We start from the raw sequence: 21,362 nt of genomic DNA on the forward strand, positions 1-21,362 counted from the left end.
TCTCTCCCTCCCCCCCTCCCCCCTGCTCCTCCCCCCCCTCCCCCTCCCCCTCCCCCCTCCCCCTCCTTCTCCCCCTCCTCCTCCTCCTCCTCCTCCTCCCTCTTCCTACTTCTACTCCCACTCCTACTCTTCCCCATCTTCCTCTTCCCACTTCTCCTCCTCCTTGGCATCCCCTTCCTTCTTCCTCCTCTTCTTCTTCCTTCTCCTCCTTCTCCTTCTCTTCTCCTTCTCCTTCTCCTTTTTTGTCATCGTCGTCGTCATCGTCGTCGGTTGTGGGGCTTGCAATCAGGACCTGGGAACTGTCTCTGAGCTTTATATTCAAGGCTAGTGTTCTACCACTTTGAGCAACAGTACCGCTTTCTGGTGGTTAATTGGAGATAAGAGTCTCACAGACTTTCCTGCCCAGGCTGGCTCTCAGGTCTCAGCCTCCTGAGTAGCTAGGATTACAGGCATGAGCCACCAGCACCATGCAATCTCATTCTTCTTTATGAGTGAATAATCCGTTGCACCTATGTATGTGTGCCACATTTTCTTTATCCATTTAACAATTGTATGCCTACACTGATTCCATCGTGGCTATTGCGAATAGTGCTGAAATAAAATGAGTGTGTAGGTATCTCTTGTTCAACAAAATGAAGAGGAAAGCTGCAACACGGCATTAAGTGCTGATGAGGATGGAGGACAACAGGAGCTCTCATAGGTTTCTGGGAGGGAGGGGGAATGGTCAAATGGTATAACCACTGCACAAAGCAATCTGTCATTTCCTCATAACGTTAACATATACTTAGCATACTACCAAGCCATTCTATTTCTAGTTATTTATTCTAATGAAATGAAAAACTTCTACTTAGGACCCCCAATCTATATGTGTATATCAGCTTAATTCATAATCACTAAAAGCAGCAAATGTTCTACAGGTTCCTCAAATGAAGATGAGGCTAAAACAAAATCTATGCTACAAAACAGTACTCAGTAAGAAAGAGGAATAAACGCTTAATACAGGCAGCCAATGAATTATGCTAAGTGAAAGAAAGTAAACTCAAAGGGGTAATGCTATGTGATTTTTCTCACCTATATGACATTCTGGACAAGACATAAGAGATGCATGTGTTAAAGTGTGGGCAAAATCTTCAAAGGGAAAGGACTAATGAAATTTCAGGGAGGAGTATTAGAACTCATTCCTCTCTTAATAGTGGCTGTGGTTACGTGACTCTATCCATTTACCCAAACTCAAAGCTATAAGCCAAAAGAGAGGGTTTCACCATATGTAAATTGAAAGGTAATTTAAAAGCAAACCCGTACATCTCTCTTACACTAAGCATAAGGCAAAAGCTTCACATTTCCTGAATGCTATAAACCACTGCAACATCATTTCACAAAGTACCATCAACAAACAAGATAATGTAACTGGATATTTAAACCACAAACTAGGCTATAATTTTTTTCAAAATTTGTATGTAATGCATAGAAACGTGCTTATTAAAAGCATAAGTGGCTGTCCAAAAGGTTGTTTACCACCTCTGAATAGCTATAAAATGTTTATAGATCTTTTACACCTTTCATGAATAAAGAGGAAGAAATTAATGCAAAGTTACCTTTCTGGGCGAAGCTGTCAAACTTTGCACTTTTTGGCCAAAATGGAATTTGTGACTTCCTGTTATGTTAAATTTGGTACTAAAGCCTGGATGAACCACCTCAAATGGGCTATTTACTATGATAAATGCTGCTTCCTAACAAGAGAAAAAGAGGCAGCCTGGGAAGATAACTGCTGGGATTTTAATGCACTCTCTGAAACACTCTGACACACTCCACTAGAGAGAATAATTTAATATCAACCAGAAGTCAGCCTCAAAATTTCATTTCCTGGAAAAGATAATAAAAAAACAAATTCAATTTAATTCATCAAATGTATATCAAGCATTTACTCTATGCCAAGCACTGTGCTAGGCACCAAGTAAACAAGTTGAGAAATTGACTATTCACCTTAAATAATGCATAAACTAGCAGGGGAGAGAGAAGATAAACAAATGTACTCCAATGTAGTGATTTAGGTGTTACAGTAAAAGTGTGACTCGGGTATAGGAATGACTAGAGGTAAAAGTGAGGATCTAGGAAAGGGGTATCAACAAGATACAAGGACCCCTTAACACTTGCTTACAGTGATTAAAATGCTGAGAGATGTATAAAAGGTTGAATGGTTTAAAGGGGTTATTCCTTTGATATTTAACATTACTTCTTCCCATTATAGTTTTGAGAACACTGAACAAAGAATACCTGCTCTGAAGTTTCTGACTTGGGAAAATCCTCCAAGTGATAAAAATTCCCACAGGAAAAAGGAACAATAATTTAAAGTTCCTTTTCTAACAAGTAGAAAGCTTCTAAGCAATATATCTCTTCTTATAAGATCCCTTTATGCAAGCTGGGTGTAGTGGTACATGCTTATGATCCCAGCTACTGCAGAGGTGGAGGCCAGAGGATCAAGAGTTCAAGTCCAGTACAGGCAACGTTAAAAAGAGCCAAACAAAAGGGGTAAGTTCAACCCTCATTATCACAGTAGTTCTTTAAAATCTCTTCATGCAAAAATCAAGAAAAAATGAAAGGTCTTATATCTTTGCAAGCTACTCATCCTATTTATACATAAGTTCCCTATTTGCTCTGTTATCTGTGGTCTTTACTAACATGTAATTCCAGTGAACTGTTTTTACTATATTTGATAACTTTACCAATACTCCATAATTGAAACAATGAAACAAAGTATTGTGAAATAATAGAATTGCTACGACCATCTGTGTCTTCAGAAACTGTAGATGGTATGAGTTGCTACTTTAAATGATGCTTCTTGGGAGCAAGTACCACAGGGTAGTAGCTCCTCAGCCTGCCACATGCCAATGCTTGAGCTCCACACTGAGTCTATGTGAAGGTGTGGAGTAAGACAAAGAGGGCAGGAGAGCAACTCGAGGAAGAGAACAAGAGGAAGAAGACAGAACAAACATTAGCAAGTTACTTAACTGTGCAGCCAGGTGACAACCATTGGGTTAGAGTATTAGACAAAACTCCCTTAACTTTGATTCAATGCCACATTCAGCCGTTTATTATTGTCTTTTTTAAAATGAACCCCCAAATAAGGACAGAAGAGGTTTTATCTTTGTTGCTGTAGTTTTTAATGTGCTGTGTGATTTTTTTGTTTCTTTGTATGTTCTTCCCCCATGGTGTAACGCCTGTTGTCACTGTATTTGATTCCTGTTTCCTGTATCTTGTATATACATTTTTCTAATTTGGGGAGGGGAAGGGAAATAACAAACTGCAGAAACAAGGATACAGGTTGACCCATTGTAACAAGGAGACATACAAGACACTATGTTGGAAATGAACTTTACAACTTTTGGGAGTAAGGGGGAAAGCGTTGGGGAGGTGTGGAGGAATGGGATGATAGGGGAAAAACAAAGGAGGAGGTAACCATGCTTGATAGGAAATGTACTCATTTCCTTACTCATGTAACTATAACCCCTCTGTATAGTATCTTTACAATAAAAAATGTTTAAACTTACTCTATAGATAGATAGATAGATAGATAGATAGATAGATAGATAGATAGATAGATAGATAGATAGATAGATAGAATCAAAGCTGGGCATTATTGGCTCAACCTAGCCTGCCATCCTATCTACTCAGAAGCTGAGATCTGAGGATCATGGTTCATAGCCAGTTCAGACAGGAAACTCCATTAGGCTCTTATCTTCAGTTAACCAGAACAAAAAAAAAAAAGCCAAAAGTGGACCTGTGGCTCTCGTGTTAGAGCACTAGCCTTGAGCAAAAAAAACGCAGGGACAGTGCCCAGGCCTTAATTTCAAGTCCCAAGACAGACACATTCTCTCTCTGTCTCTGTCTCTCTCTCTCTCTCTCTCTGTCTTGTCCCCTTCCTCCCTCTCTCTCTCTCATGCTGTCTCTCTCTCTTGTACTCTCTCTCTCTTGCTCTCTCTCTCTCTCTCTCTCTCTCTCTCTCTCTCTCTCTCTCTCTCTCTCTCTCTCGTGCTTATGTGATCTCTCTCTCCTTCCCCAAATATCTAGAAGCAGTCACTTTAAAGAAGAATGTAAGCAAAAAGTGTTGAATTTTTGCTGTGGCATGCTTAAAAATGCAGGCAGCAAAGCTGAATCTAAATGTGTAGATGTTGTTTTCTAGTCATTAAACATATCTGGATGAACAAAGGACCCGGTCAGATGTTAACCCAGATAGGAATTCATCCTGCCACACTGAGATGATTTTCACTGAAAAGGAACAACCTTGTAAACCAAAGAGGAGACTGAAGAAAAGATATTCCAAAAGAAACTCAAGAATGATATTAATGACAGGAATAAATTCAGTATAAAATAAATGCAAATAAAATTTTAAATTTTCACATTTATTGACTTGTAATGCATGCAAGTCAATAAATATTTGTGAGTAAACAGATAAACACATGAATAAATAAATGAGATAATCATAGCAATTTTTCCAAGAAAGCAATTGCCAAATATGAGAGTATAAGATGAAGCATTTTCACTTGCCTACCTCTAAGTTTATAATAATAATCTTATTACAAAGAAATCTGAATTTCCACATATCACCAGTTAAATCTTTCAACTAGTAGTGCAATCTGCCTCTTTTCTTAACTTCAACACTGACCTCCTCCAAATTTATTACATTAATTAACAATAAGACAAACATTTCCAATAATTAGAATCATTACAAAAGTCTTTCTTGATGAGCTTGGAATGCCTACTGAAGAATTAATAGATACATAGTATAAACAAAAGAAGACAAAGAATAAGAATCTACACAATTAGGTCACCCAACATGCCTAGGAGATGAATGGACTGACTGTCCAGATACCATTTTACATTCTTTAAAACAATCCTACAAGGTGAATGCAGAACCTAGGTCAAGGAAAACTCATTGGTGAGTTATTTTTTAACGTGATTTCTTTCTAAGCACCTAGCAACCAAAGTAATAAGTACCCTCAAATTTGCAGGGATAAAAGCTGCAAATATATATGGATATATATATATGGATGAATAAGCCTAGGTATTTATATATATATAGAGAGAGAGAGAGAGGTTGAATTATTAATTTGCATTTGTTATTTTTTAAAGTGAACAGACAAAACCTCAAAGAGAAGAGATGCTAAAAACCTCATTGCTGTAGGATTAAAAGTTTTCAAGCTGGTCAGAAGCCGAAAGATTCCTTCAGCAATAAACAATAGAATTATTCTACAATGTAACTTACAACAAAACAATACATCTAAAGGATACATTTATATACAAACAAAGTATGAATATTAACAGTACGCATATTAATGAGGAGTAAAATAACTTTTGCTGTTCGTACAGCAAAAAAAATAGTTTTACTTTAAAATTGTACTGAAGTATCGAGAACAATGAGTAAATCCCATTCAACTGCTGGTTTTATAATAAAGCGAATATTTAGATTAAGGTGACAATGTGAACTTCCATGTTCCCCTGTTAATAAAAAGTATCAATGTCTTACTTGAAAATGAATGAAATTTTCCACATACCTATGTGAAAATGATGGCCAGGGCCATAAAATTCTAGACCCATAAACAAAGGAAGCAACTTCATATATAACGTATAATAACATAAAGACACGTTTATCCTTGTGGAAAAAAAGGGTAAAATAGTAAGATAAACTTAAATAAAATTTGTGCAAGATCTATATGAATAAAACCTAATAATACAACTGAATATACAAAAAATGACTTCAAAAAATTCAATTACACTGACCAGAAAAATTCAACACAATAAATATGTTAATTCTCCTTAAGATAATTGACAAGTGTGACACTATCACAATAAAATTCAGCAGCAGGCTTGAGAAATTTGTTGTTGATGCAATTATTTTCTTTTTGAACTAAAGTAGCTGATCCTAAGTTCTTACTTAGGAATAATAAACATATAAGAATAGCAATAAAACCTGTTACCAAGAACATTTAAAGAAGAGTCTAAAAAAATGAATAATAAACATATAAGAATAGCAATAAAACCTGTTACCAAGAACATTTAAAGAAGAGTCTAAAAAAACTACCACATATTAAATAGGGGGAAAGTAGCCAAACCTTGGCTTAAAAGAATTCTAAAACTCCAAGGACTTGAAAGGCTAGTTCAAAGCTCCTTTGCAACCAATAAAGGAACTCATTAGATTAAGAATAGACATATAGACAAGTAAAACAGAAGTGACATAAACAGGCCTCCACATATATGAACAGTTAATTTTCAGCAAAAGTATGAGGCAATTTATTGAGAGAAGATAATGCTTCAACATGGAGTTCTGGAAAACTATCTAGCCACCAGGAAAAAAGGACCTTACCTCTTTATCCTACATCATAGACAATGATTAACTAAAAGTAGATTCCAGACCTGTTAAATGTAAAAAGCTAATACGTTTAAACTCCTAGAAGTAAATGTGGGACAAAAGTCTCTACAATGTCAGTTTTGGCAACATTTTCTTAAAATGAGACTCAAAGTTATTAAAAGAAAGTAATTCTGAAAGAAAAGTAGAAAGAAAAAAACCACTTTCTCAATACAAGTTTTTACCCTTCAGAAAGCATTGTTACCAAAATGAAAAGGCACACCACAGACTGAGAGAAATATTTGAAAACAAAAATCTCACAAAGAACTTCAATTCAGAATATTTAAAGACTTTGTATGACTCAATACAAAATTTTTTAATGAGCAAAAGGTTGAATTGAACAGGTGTTTCATCAAAGAAGATGGCATATGGCAAATAAATGCACAAAAAATGTGTCATTAGTCTTGAGGGAACTAAAGATTAGAATAAAACTAAAATATTGCTATAGCCACTAAACTGGCTGAACTGGCCCTACCAAATATGAGTAAGTACAGGGAACAAGTGAAATTCTCATAAATAGTTTGTCAGAATGAAAAAAATGGCACAACTACTTTGGAAAGTAGCAAATTTCTTTAATATCTACTTATTGTATGATTCAGCCATTGCAGTATGGTGGAGGAAATAGTAAAGTTTGAAGAAAAATATCTTTAAAAGTTATGTAAGAGACTTAAATGACTAAAGAAATTTGTTAAGAACTAAATTCAACCTATGTTTTCTCATTTTTTTCTTCTCACTTTTTCATGAATGTTCACAGTACTTTTATTATTATGCCCTAGAACTAGAAATAGCTCAGATATCCATCAAGTAGACAAGCAGATAGCCATGTTCACATAACAGAATACTATGCAGCAACAAGAATGCTATTAATGTCTGAAACAATACAGATAAATTTCAAACAATTATGATGAGTAAAAGAAGACAGACAAAACAGCACATATTCATTATTCCCTATACAGAAAATTCTAGAACATTTTTTTCTGTGGTGGCATAAAACAGATCAGTAGTTTTCTATGAAAGAGAGGCCAGAGGCATAGAGAAATGTTATAAGGGGGTAGAAGACAATAAGTAGTAATGGTCATCTATGTTCTCTTAATTGGGAGGAGTTCACAATACACATACTTTAAAACTCACAAATTTAACACATAATGTACATACATACTTCTGTTACAGCATCAGCAACTAAAACACTGATACTACTATGCTACTGGAGAAACTGGACCTAGAAAAAAATTCAATAAATGGTAAACATATATTGCGTGTTATGTCATTACGTACCATATGAATGTCTTACAAATAAAACAAGTGTTAAAACTTACATAAAACCCACCAGAATTTTTAAAATTTGAGGCCACTCTAATAAATAGTCTCTAAGATTTCCTTAAAGTTTCGGAAGAAGTTTGAGGAAATTATATATATATATACATATATATAAAGAATTTATTTTTATGCACATATTACCTACAAAAAATATGGAACACTTCATAAATTTGCATGTTACCCTTGTGCAGGAGCCATGCTAATCTTCACTGTATCGTTCCAATTTTAGTATATGTGCTGCCAAAGCGAGCACGAAGACATTTTTATACAAGAGTTTGTTGGCTTACATGATCTCTATCATAACTATTTGACTCTGCTATCAAAGCATGATGGTCACTGTAGACACTAAGTAAACAAGTAAACACTAAGTAAACAAGGGGGTGTTTCTGTGTTCTGATGAAATATTATTTATATAAACAGGAAGGCTACCAGATTTTGTCCAAGGACTGTAGCTGACCAAATATCTAATTGTATGTTTCTCTTACTATCTATCAATTAAAACTTGAAATGTATGTAAGATTTCCATCTTAAATTAAAAAAATAAATTAACTGATCAATGTAAACCAATTCTTCCATAAGGAAAAAACCTGTTTCACTTATCTTCCATCAAATTTAATTTTGTTTTAGTATTAATGGGCTGGTCAAGTACTCAGGTCTTCATGTTTGTACTCTCAACCTCAAATTTTACTTGTTGAAATTCTAACCCCCAAAGTCATGCTTTGGGACAGGAGGTCTTTGGGAAGGTGTTCGGGTCATGAGGATAAACACATTATGAACAAGATTTATGCTCTTACAAAAGAGACCAGAGGAGCTTGAGCACGCTTTCATCATGTGACAACAGAGCAGGAAGCCACCATCTATGAGAAACTAGACTTTCACCAGACACTGGATCTGAAGTAATTTTGATTTTTGAACTAACTCACCAGCTTCCAGAACTATGAGAAATAAATTTCTGCTGTTCACAAGCTACCCCGTTTATGGCATTTTGTTGTAACCGCCTGACTGTCTAAGACAGCAAAAAAAGAGCAGCATGTGCTTTTTATCATGAAAGCAAAATCTTGTCTAACCAGATAGAACTACCTTCAAGGGAGATTAGGTAAATCATTTAGACTTCACTGCCTGCAAAGGACCTGGACCAATAAGCACTGAGCTTTCTAAAGGCTTTGTAGTAGAGGTTAGCAGAAGAGGGAACTGGAAAGGTTTGGTGTTAGGTTCATCAGTTAATGGGACCCACCCTATATTTATTCAATATCACAAATTAAGACAAATAACAAGTTACTAGGTATTACCTAATCAACCGGTTTCTTTATAATATTTCCTTGATAGAGATGGAAAAACGGCATACAAGGGCTTAAAAACCTATGTCCTACAGGTCACAAGGTATTCAGCAAGCTAATATAATTTTTTAAATGATGCTCACTACTTTAATTGACCCACAGGTTACAGATTTTCTTAGCATTATGCTATGGTGAAATATTTAAGTCAGGAAGTAAACAAAAGGCACTGGTAAGCTATGTACTTCTCATTTATTAAAGTGAGAGACAAACTAAAAAACATTCAATCAGAGACTAACAGTGAAAAATCTTGGAAAGTCTCTTTAGGGAACATTTGAGAAAGTAGTTTAATTACAAAGAACAATATTAATTGCTGGCAGGAAAAGCCATTCCTGACTAACCTGCCAGGATCCTTCAGAAATATTACAGCCTTGATAGGGAAAATTCAATATATGTCAAAGCTCATATATATATATATATATATATATATTATATGTATATATGAGAACCCATAGGTATGATGTTTTTTAAATTTGTACAGAATCATCCAAACCAATAGTATAAATTTCAGATTCCTGGACTTACATTTAAAATGAAAGAGGCACGTTTGTAATCCAATGTGTTGAGTAAAAGAGCCTTCTTTCTCTGGGGAAGCACATATCCTAACCAGCCTACAACTCTTTAATTTGGATTTGTTTTGTACATAAACAATGTGGACCCTTTATGTGAACTTTATGTAAGCTCTAGCATACATAATATATTCTGATCTTGAAACAGATCTAAAAGGATTCAACCTCCGAGATTGCTGCTGAAAAGAAAAATTTATGAAATAGAAAGTAAAATGTGTGTATAAAAGCAAGTCAGGAGAAGAAAGAAGATATCTATTTAAAAAAAGATTCCACATAGAGCGCTCCTATGACTCAGCAATCTCACTTTTGGGCATTTACCCAAATGAGCACAAACAAGACCATACTAAAGCTACCAGCACAACTATGTTTAGTGCAGCATTATTTACCATAGCTAAGAGACTCTTATCTCCAATAAACCACTAGAAAACCAGAAGTGGTGCTGTGGCTCTAGTGGTAGAGTGCTCACCTTGAGCTAAAAATCACAAGGACAGTGCCCAAGCCCAGAGTTCAAGCCCCAAGACCGACAAAAAAAAAAAAAAGAATAAAAAGAAGTTAACTTAACCATAGATGTGAAGGATCTCTATAATGAAAACTTTAAAATCTGAAAAATAGAATAAAATAAATCGAATTTAAGGAAATGGAAATACCTTGCATGCTTCTTAATTGGGAGGATTAACACCATGAAATGGCAATACTGCCCAAAGCTATCTACAATTCAATGCAATACCCATTAAAATCCTAGTAACATTCTTCAATGACATAAAGAAAGCAATTCTAAAATTCATATGGAATAATAAAAGACCTGGAATTCTGAGCAGGAAGAAAAATGTTGGAGGAATATCAATCAAACTTCATACTTACAAAGCCATAGTAATAAAAACAGCTTGGCACTGATACAAGAATAGGCCTAAAGTCCAATGGAATAGAAGACCCAGAAATGAACCACAGACCGATAGCCACCTAATATTTGATAAGGGAGCCAAAACACAGGGTTTAGAAGAAAGATAGCCTCTGCAACAAATGGTGTTGGCAGAATTGGCTATACATATTCAGAACACTGAATCCAGATCCTTATATATCACCCTGCACCAGAATCAATTCCAAATGGATCAAAGACCTCAATGTAAGGCCTGATATCATAAAAATATTATAGGAAGAGGTAGAGGAAACACTAGAGCTCCTAGGCACAGGTAGAAACTTCCTAAGATCTAGAATCACAACAACCAAAGAAAGACTGGATGAATGGGATAGCATCAAACTAAGAGTTTCTTCATGGCAAAGGACATGGCTACCAAGATAAATAGAAAGCCTACTGAATGGGAGATTTTTACTAACTATGCATCAGACAAGGGTCTTATATCTAAAATATAGTGAGTTCAAAAAATTAAACTCTTAAAAATATACCCTTAAAGAAACAACAAAATAAATGGGCTAAATAGTTAGAGACTTCTCAGAAGAAGTAAGTGTGGCCAATAGACACATGAAGAAATGTTCAACATCTCTGGCCAAAAAAAGAAATGAAAATCAAACCAACACTGAAAATCCACCTCACTCCAGTTAGAATGGCCATCATCAAGAAAGCTAACAACAGATGCTGGTGGAGATGTGGCCAAAGGGGATTGTTACTATACTCTTGGTGTGAATATAAACTTTCACCCACTCTGGAAAGCAGTATGGAGGTTCCTCAAAAGACTAAAATAGAGATTCCCTATGACCCAGCAATTCCACTCTTGGGCATTTATCCAATACACCATAAATAAGGCTAGACAAAAGGTAACAGCACAATCATGTTCATTGCTGTATTGTTTAACCTAGAGAAGATATGGAATCAACCCAGATGCCCCTCAGTGGATGACTGGATCAAGAAAATATGGTATATATGCACAATGGAATTCAATGCTTCCATCAGAAAGAATGATATTGTATCATTTGTAAGGAAATGGGAAGACTTGGAAAAATTATATTAAGCAAAGAAAGCCTGACCCAAATAAACATAAGTTGCAGAGTTTCTCTCATTTGTTATAACTAGAGTGTGCTTATAAATCTACAAGTAAACACACTGAATGTTTAAAAAAATTACACTTGCACATGGTAAATTTTTTTATTGTGAAAATACCGTACAGAGGGGTTACAATTACATGGGCAAAGTAATGAGTACATTTCTTATCAAGCATTGTTGCCTCCTCATTTGTTTCCCCTTACCATCCTTTCCCATCCCACACCCCGCTCCCCCCCACCCACACCCTCTTCGCCAAAGTTGTAAAGTTCATTTTCGACATGACATCTCGTACATCTCATTGTTGCAATGGATCCACCTGTATCCCTATTTATACAATTTGTTATTTCCCTACCCCTCCACAAATTATACCAACATCAAATACAGTGAAAACAGAGGTTGTACCGTAGGGGAGGGACATACAAAGCAACAAAGAAATATCTTATAAATATGTTAGAAACAATATCAAGAAAGAAAAAACATTTGAGTCTTTATCTTGGGGTTCATTTTGCTTAACATCAACTTATCTGACCATTTCTGCTTGTCTCAACTACTTTGGACAGTTGTATGGAGGTTCCTCAAAAGACTCCACATAGAGCTCCCCTATGACCCAGCAATCCCAATTTGGGGCATTTACCCAAATGAGCACAAACAAGACCATACTAAAGCTACCAGCACAACTATGTTTAGTGCAGCATTATTTACCATAGCTAAGATATGGAACCAACCCAGATGCCCCTCAGTAAATGAATGGATCAAGAAAATGTGGTATATATACACAATGGAATTCTATGCCTCCATCAGAAAGAATGATATTGCCCCATTTGTTAGGAAATGGAAAGGCTTGGAAAAAATTATATTAAGTGAAGTAAGCCAGGCCCAAAGAAACATAGGTCTCATGGTTTCCCTTATTTGCAAAAACTAGTATATGTCTGGACAAGATAAATTATACAGGACTCTAAACATTCATACAGTGAGATCAAGGAAGGATATTCTTAGAACATCAATAGCTTAATAGCTATGTGCATATGATCAAACAAAATGGTGTTTATCAACGTGAACTCCAAGAAACGGAACAAAAGGTTTTGATATTTTGTTTTTGGGGTTTTTTTGTTTGTTTTCTCCTTTGTTGCTGTTTTTTTTAATTTCTGTACTTCTTGTCTTGTGTGTGAATTTGGCTGATTTACAGTAAAAAGGAGCACAGAAATAATGTGACAGAAGTTGAACAAATGCAGCAGTGATACTCACTAGACACTGTGTTGAAAATGAACTGTACAACTTGTGGAGAAGGCGATGGGGAGAGAAAGACTTGGAGGAAAGGAGGGAAGTGGTAACCCTGTTCATAGAGAAATGTACTCATTACCTGACTTATGTAACTGTAAAGCTCTGTGCGTCACCTTATAATAACAATAAAAATATAGTAAAAACAAAAAATAAAAAGTATTTGTGAAATATGTTTAAAATTGCAGTGTGATAATAGAGTATTGCACCGTTGTTATCGACAATAACCCTGCTCTTCCGTATTTTAAATCATCATTATAGGCTATATTACATAATGATAAAAGCACAAAACTAGGAATCAGACTTTGAGTGCTCATCTCAAGCTCAAGTAAGTGTATAGAACCTCTAAATTGCAATTCATCCTATATAAAATGGAGATAACATGAAATGCTTGCCTTCTTCACAAGGTAGCTATGATAATCATGTAATCATCCTATGCTAAAAGAGGTTGCATTGAACAAGATGCATTGTACTCATAACCTGACATGTTGATTTGAAACTTTTATGTAACTACTTAAAAGTAATATAAACAAACAAGTCTATAACTAAAGGACATACAAAGATACTATCAATTCATTTAAATACTCACAAGAATATAACATTGTAACCTTTTATGGAAAAAAGAGGAAGAACTAAAATGTGTTTAGAAAGCATCTTGTGAACTTGATCATTTCATGATTTAAAAAAATTAAAGCATGCAACAAGTTCAGATTTTAAAGCCTCTTCTTAATGTAGTATGAACTACTGTACTTTTTTAAATAATATCAATAGGTGACAGATTCAAACATAATACAAGCCATTTAATCAAAACAGGACACTCAAAAGTTCAGAGTCCACTTAAGTGACAATCCTAAATGAAGAATGGAACATAAAATTACTCTGAAATACAAGGCACGGGTGGCTCATGTCTGTAATCCTAACTACTCAGAAGGCTGAGATCTGAGGATCACAGTTCAAAACTAGCCCAAGCGGGAAAGTTGGTGAGACTCTTATCTCTAATTAACCACCAGAAAACCAGAAGTGGCCCTGTGGCTCAAATGGTAAAGTGCCAGCCTTGAGCTGAAGAGCTGAGGGACAGCATCCAGGCCTAGAGTTCCAGCCCCACTACTGACAAAAATAAAAAGAATTACTCTGAAGAATAAATAGAACACTATAATAACGGCAAACTAACCAGATTTCCATATCAAGAATTGTTCTTTTGTATCATGCTGAAGATGAATTCATAGGAATCTGAAAGGTTTTAGGAACCAATTTCTTTTTTTATTTTTATTTTTTTTTATGGTGAAAATATTGAACAGAGGGGTTACAATTGGATGGGCAAGATAATGAGTACATTTCTTATCAAGCATTGTAGCCTCCTTTGTTTCCCCTTCCCATCCCTTCCCAGCCTCCCCGCCCCCTCACCCAAACCTCCACCCCCCCCCACCAAAGTTTTAAAGTTCGTTTTCTACATGACAACTTGTACTTCTCATTGTTGCAACGGGTCCACCTGTATCCTTATTTAAACGACTTGTTTTTCCCCTTCCCCTCAACAAATTATGCCGACATCAAATACAGTGAAAGCAGGGGTTATACTGTAGGGGAGGGACATACAAAGGAACAAAGAAATAATCTTATAAATGCATTAGAAACAAATGCATGAAAGAAAAAAACATTTAAATACATATCTTAGGGTTCATTTTCCTAACATCATCTTATCTGACCTTTTCTGCTTGACTCATACATATACTAGATATTGCAAATAAGGGAAACCATGGGACCTATGTTTCTTTGGGCTTGGCTTACTTCACTTAATATAATTTTAGGAATCAATTTCTTAAAAGATTAATTTCCATTCAAAATGGACTACTAAATTTCCCAACTCACCCTAGGTCTCCTTGGCACAGAACGAAATTTTCTTAATAGAGACCCAGAAACACAACAAATCAAAGAAAGGTTGGACAAATGGGATTGATGAAATTGCAGAGCTTCTGCATGGCAAAGGACATAGCTAGCAAGATCAATAGAAAGCCCACAGATTGGGAGAAGATCTTCACTAGCCATACAACGGACAAGGGTCTCATACCTAAAACATACCATGAACTCAAAAAATTAAATCTCCCCAAAACAAATCTTCAAAGAAACAACTGCCCAATAAATAAGTGGGCTAAAGACAAAGAGAAACTTCTCTGAAGAGGAAAGAGTGATGGCCAATAGACACATGAAGAAATGCTCAACCTCCCTAGCCATAAAAGAAATGGAAATCAAGACAACATTGAGATACCACCTCACCCCAGTTAGAATGGCAAAATCAAGAACTCTAATAACAACAGATGCTGGAGGGGATGTGGACAGAAGGGAACCTTACTGCATTGTTGGTGGGAGTATAAACTTGTTCAACCACTTTGGAAAGTAGTATGAAGGTTCCTCAAAAGACTCCACATAGAGCTCCCCTATGACCCAACAATCCTACTTTGGGGCATTTACCCAAATGAGCACAAACAAGATCACACTAAAGCTACCAGCAGGACTATGTTTATTGCAGCATTATTTACTATAGGTAAGATATGGAACGAACCCAGATGCCCCTCAGTAGATGAATGGATCAAGAAAATGTGGTATATATACACAATGGAATTCTATACCTCTGTCAGAAAGAATGGACATTGCCCCATTTGTTAGGAAATGGAAAGGCTTGGAAAAAATTATATTAAGTGAAGCAAGCCAGGCTCAAAGAAACATAGGTCCCATGGTTTCCCTTATTTGCAATATCTAGTATATGTCTGAGTCAAGCAGAAAAGGTCAGATAAAGTGATGTTAGGGAAATGAACCCTAAGATATGTATTCAGTTTTTTTTCTTTCATGCGATTGTTTCTAACACATTTATAAGATTATTTCTTTGTTGCTTCATATGTCCCTTCCATACAGTATAACCCCTGCTTTCACTGTATTTGATGTTGCTATAATTTGTGGAAGGGAAGGGGGAAAACAAATCGTTTAAATAGGGATACAGGTGGACCCATTGCAACAATGAGATGTACAAGTCATTATGTCCAAAAGGAACTTTACAACTTTAGTGGGGGGGTGGGAGGAAGATTGGAGGGGAGGGGGAGGGAGGATGGGAAGGGATGGGAAGGGGAAACAAAGGAGGAGGCAACAATGCTTGATAAGAAATGTACTCATTATCTTGCCCATGTAATTGTAACCCTTCTGTACAGTATTTTCACAATAAAAATATAATAAAATAAAAATAAATTTCCCAACTCTAAGAAAATGTAAGACAAGATGCAAGCAACTTTTTCAATCTATCTTAGAAATTATGAAAATAGAGAGCACACTATAACCTCAAAAAATGGGAATTAAAGAAAAGTAGAAGTATTTAACAAAAGATTATACAAGGATTTGCCTAAAGATTGACTGCCATTGTCTAAGAGGTGGAGCTACAAAGGTGGGTTCTCTCATAGTGGGTTTGCAAATGTTAATTCAAGAAATATTCATTGGTGGGAGTGTAAACTTGTTCAACCACTTTGGAAAGTAGTATGGAGGTTTCTCAAAAGACTCCACATAGAGCTCCCCTATGACCCAGCAATCCCACTTTTGGGCATTTACCAAATGAGCACAAACAAGACCATACTAAAGCTACCGGCACAACTATGTTTAGTGCAGCATTATTTACCATAGCTAAGATATGGAACCAACCCAGATGCCCCTCAGTAGATGAATGGATCAAGAAAATGTGGTATATATACACAATGGAATTCTATGCCTCTGTCAGAAAGAATGACATTGCTCCATTTGTTAGGAAAAGGAAAGGCTTGGAAAAAATTATATTAAGTGAAGTAAGCCAGGCCCAAAGAAACATAGGTCCCATGGTTTCACTTATTTGCAGTAACTAGTGTATGTCTGAGACAAGCAGAAAAGGTCAGATAAGTTGATGTTAGGCGAAATGAACCCCAAGATAAGGATTCAAATGTTTTTTTTCTTTCATGTGATTGTTTCTAACATATTTATAAGATGATTTCTTTGTTCCTTTGTATGTCCCTCCCCCACGGTATAACCCGTTTTCACTGTATTTTATGTTGGTATAATTTGTGGAGGGGAAGGGCAAAAACAAATCATTTAAATGAGGATATAGATGGACCCATTGCAAAAATGAGATGTACAAGTCATTCTGCCAAAAAACGAACTTTACAACTTTGACAGGTGTGGGGGGAGTGGGAAGGGATTGGAAGGGGAAACAAAGGAGGAGGCAACAATGCTTGGTAAGAAATATACTCATGAGGGCGGGCGCCATGGCTTAGTTGGTTAAAATGCCTGTCTAGTAAACAGTAGATCCTGGTCTAGCTGGGCGCTGGTGGCTCATGCCTGTAATCCTAGCTACTCAGGAGGCTGAGATCTGAGGATCGCGGTTCAAAGCCAGCCCGGGCAGGAAAGACTGTGAGACTCCTATCTCCAATAAACCACCAGAAAACCGGAAGTGGTGCTGGGGCTCAAGTGGTACAGCACTCGCCTTGAGCTGAAGACTAAGGGACAGCGCCCTGGCCCAGAGTTCAAGCCCCACTACCGACGGAAAAAAAAAAAAAAAAAAAGAAAGAAAGAAATGTACTCATTATCTTGCCCATGTAATTGTAATTTAAAAAAAAAGAAAAGAAAAGAAAAACGAACTTTACAACTTTGGGGGAGGGGGAGATAGGAAGAGATGGAAAGGAGAAACAAAGGAGGAGGCAACAATGCTTGATAAGAAATGTACTCATTACCTTGCCCATGTAATTGTAACCTCTCTGTTAAGTATTTTCACAATTAAAAAAATTGAAAAAAAGAAATATTCATTAAGTTAGCACTAGAGACTAGCTGGAAGATGAGCCTATGTCACAATCCCCATTAAATTTATGAAATAGTCAAAGATAAGTATCTTATGTAATTAAAGGAAAGTTAAAATACTCAAATGTCTACATTAATAACATATGTGGTATATCCAAACAATACTTCAATGTTTCCTCTTGATAGCCAGGGGCAATCAGGAAAACAAAATCAGTTTGAAAATCATCATGGAGAACTGAGGCCAAATGCTAACATTACAGGATTGATATGACTTGGGTTAACTACAATTGGAAACCTCTTGGTAGGTTCCAATCTACAGATTCTACTAATCATGAAATGAAGACACTTCTAAAACAGTTCCATATTTTAAAAACTTGATTTTTCCATGTGCTGAGTCTTCTGCTGAATATATGAAAATAAAATGACACATAGATATTGTATCAGTATTATAAGTAATCTAGAGTTGGCTCCAAATACATGTAAGAGTGGTGAGGTGTACTCAAGTGCTAGATAGTACATGCTTAACATGGGGGAAGTCCTGGGTTAAATTCCCAGTACTACCAATAAATAAATAAATAAATAACCCCCAATACTATAAAGTGAATGCAGGTTATGTAAATAATAGCATGGCATTTTACATAATGGATTTTAATATCAAACTTCACCCCTATAGATCTTGGTTTGGGATGGGGTTGTGTTCTAGAATCAATTCACAATGGGCTGTTAAGGACTACTTTATTGTAACGAGCCAATTCCTCTTTTCTCCCTTAGAAGGAAATCTTTCACAGCTGTTTTCATGTTCATCTTTATTTTGTACTTTGTGCCCCTTTGAGCAACTCAAATAGGTAAAAAGGAAGGGAGTGAGAGGAATAACACAGAGAACTAGACTCTTAAAACCTCAGAAATTTGGAATATCAAGTAACAAATCTACTAACCTGTCCTCAAGTCCCCATTGCCATGGTTCCAGTGAGGGTTTCTCTGATTGAATACATTCCAAAACCAAGACCTCACAATTTTGTGAAACAATTAGTAACTCATCCTGTTTCAGAATATTTTGCAAATATGAACTGGCCAGTCCTGGAGTATTTTAAGTATACAGAGTAATATTTCAATTTCCCATCATAAAAACCCTGAAAATTCAACATCCACACAATATAATTAAGGGCTGTCATATCATATTTAGATTTCAAAATTAGAACATGTGTAAATTACCTAGAACCACAAGTCAATGTATATAGAGCTTGGGCTCAAAATTCAATTGCCTACTGCTTCAAATATTTCCATACACATTGCTATTACATTTTCAGAGGTTAATTGGAAGACATGACTTCAAGTTTTAGCTAAACATATCATTCCCTCCACACACCACCATCCTCCTCTCCACTCTCTGTCACATAAAAAAAAAAAAAAGATACAATTGATCTTCAAAGAAATCCCTGCGGTCCACGCATTTTCTGCTCGCAGAAATTACGTGTGCAGCATATATGTGGAAGATTCTACCATGTCACTGTTTCCATATCAGCCCTTTCAAAAGAGAAATTCAGACATAGGGTGCTTCCTAGAATTGAAGAGTGCTAACTCAAAAATGTTATCTCTAGCCCATTTTGACACACGAAGCTGTATCTCTTCTTGTCCTGTTGCCTTCTTTTCTTCTTCCCTTCCTCCTTCCTTTCTGTCCATCCTCCCTTCCTACTGACACAATATCGTTATCTCCCTGTGAGTTTATTCACCTCATTTATATGTTCACTGTAAATTCTTTCCTGTTAATTTTTAATACTTCCAGTTATTAGATGAGTTGACTTAATCCATGTCAGATGACAAGGAACCACAAAGCTTCTGTCTTATGTTCCACTAACAGTTCGGCAGAATCCCTGGTGCCAAATGTATAACTATTTTAAAGAACCTAAACATAGTTAAGAAATAGAGATTTGTCAGCTCTCTGAGTCTCTCAAATCTTCCAGGATGTTTTGTCTAGTTAATTCTTGAAATGTCACCTAAAAGCAGTATAATTGCCATAATCAAAGGATCCTGCCAATACAGAGCACAAGGCAAATACGATTTGTGAGAAGCCCAAATCCTGCCAGTCACAGCACTCACATGGCGTATTAATTTTAAAACTTTGAATTTAATACTTTTTTTTACTTTTTCTTCCATACTACTGAAGAATCTCTGTTCTTCCCAATTGTAGAACAACATTCCCCATTTCTGTCCTAAGTCAGCTTAATACTTCTATACAAAAACCAACCACTAAATGATTCCTTACCACTAAACGCTACAGAATTGAGATCTACGTTTGTATAAGAAATATTGCTGTTTGCATCTCCATTTTGTTTGTATAGCCCCTGTACCAAAAAGAATATAGAATAGTCTATAAGGGTATATTAAAATCAAATTCACACAAATTTAAAGCTGGTCGAAAGAAAAAAATAAAAGTGAGGACAAACCAAACTGGCTGTATATCTTTGTAGTAACAACAAATTTGGTTCTATTTCTTAGCAGCCAGCCTGAAATAAAACATTTATAGATGTTATAATTCCATAGGAATTTTCTTCATTGTTACAGAGAAACACAATTTTCATTGATATTAAGATGTTTTAACTTCTCCAAAATTCCTTATGATAAGTCTAGGGATGGTGGCAAACACTTGTAATTTCCAGTACTCAGTGGCCTATCTGAGGAGGAGAGAAGTTGAAGGCCAGCCTGGACAAAGACTTAGTAAGACTTCATCTCAACAAAACAAGTAAGGAATGGTGATGAGTGCCTGTCATCCTAGCTCTACTGGAGTTGTAGGTATAAGGATCATGGTCCAAAGCAGGCCCAGGCAGAAATAAGATACAATATCTGAATGATAACTGAGATCCGTTAAAAAAAAAAACTGGATGCATGGCCCAAGTGAGAGAGTATTTGCTTAGAATTTGAAACTGGTCCTGGAAGCTATGTTTATCTGTCTAATCAAACTCCAAACCAGATAGCAAAAGGCTTCCTGGAAACATACAGTAGAATGGGAGAGGAAAATTTCACAGCTGCTGCATACGAGAGATTGGGGAAATGAGGGAAATGAAAGAGTGAGAGAAGAACACTTAAGAAAAGCATTACTGTTTTATGCAATCATTCCCCTTTGGTAGTTTGACAAGAAAAAGTAGTAAAAATTTAAATTTCCTTTCAATTATTTTGGATAACACTTCGTTGTTGCTTTGAGTATAAAGGCTACCAAAACATCGCTAAGAGACGGTTAGCTTTATGCTGCTTATATTCTAATGACCTCTGTATAGAATAATGGCATCTATGGCCGCCTGTGGTTCCAGCCATCTGCACACTACCTCACAGTGGACGAGAAGGGACTTCTCCATCTGTCCAGAATCCACTTATGCAAAAATAAGACTTTTAATTTTTTTTTCAAATCCCAGAAGTTTCCCTTCAGAAACTACCAACAAAAAACCCAAAATGTAGACATTTGAATCCCAAAGAGGATTCTTCACCAAATATAACTTTTGATATACCTGAATCTCAGTAAAGACCCAGAATCCCTCTGTGATCACACATTGCTTAAGTCTTTATCACAGACTCTAACAGAATAAAGTCTGTAGTACCAGGATGTTTTTGATTGTAAAGATCTACATATCTAAATGATTAGTGACATTAGTTTAAAAATGAGGGGATCA

General features: G+C 36.0%; 1 protein-coding gene and 1 non-coding gene across 2 annotated transcripts in view; both read right to left on the reverse strand.

Moving 5' to 3' along the window:
• Nucleotides 1-21,362, reverse strand: part of Ctnna3 (catenin alpha 3) — a 1,268,549-nt gene that overhangs the window by 1,085,223 nt on the left and 161,964 nt on the right. The window lies entirely within an intron of this gene.
• Nucleotides 7,867-7,973, reverse strand: LOC122122396. The gene has a single exon (XR_006150157.1). It is a non-coding gene; the product is annotated as a U6 spliceosomal RNA (small nuclear RNA).

This window comes from Dipodomys spectabilis, unplaced genomic scaffold (genome assembly GCF_019054845.1).
Source record: "Dipodomys spectabilis isolate Male_0828 unplaced genomic scaffold, ASM1905484v1 ptg000207l, whole genome shotgun sequence".
NCBI classification, from domain to species: domain Eukaryota; kingdom Metazoa; phylum Chordata; class Mammalia; order Rodentia; family Heteromyidae; genus Dipodomys; species Dipodomys spectabilis.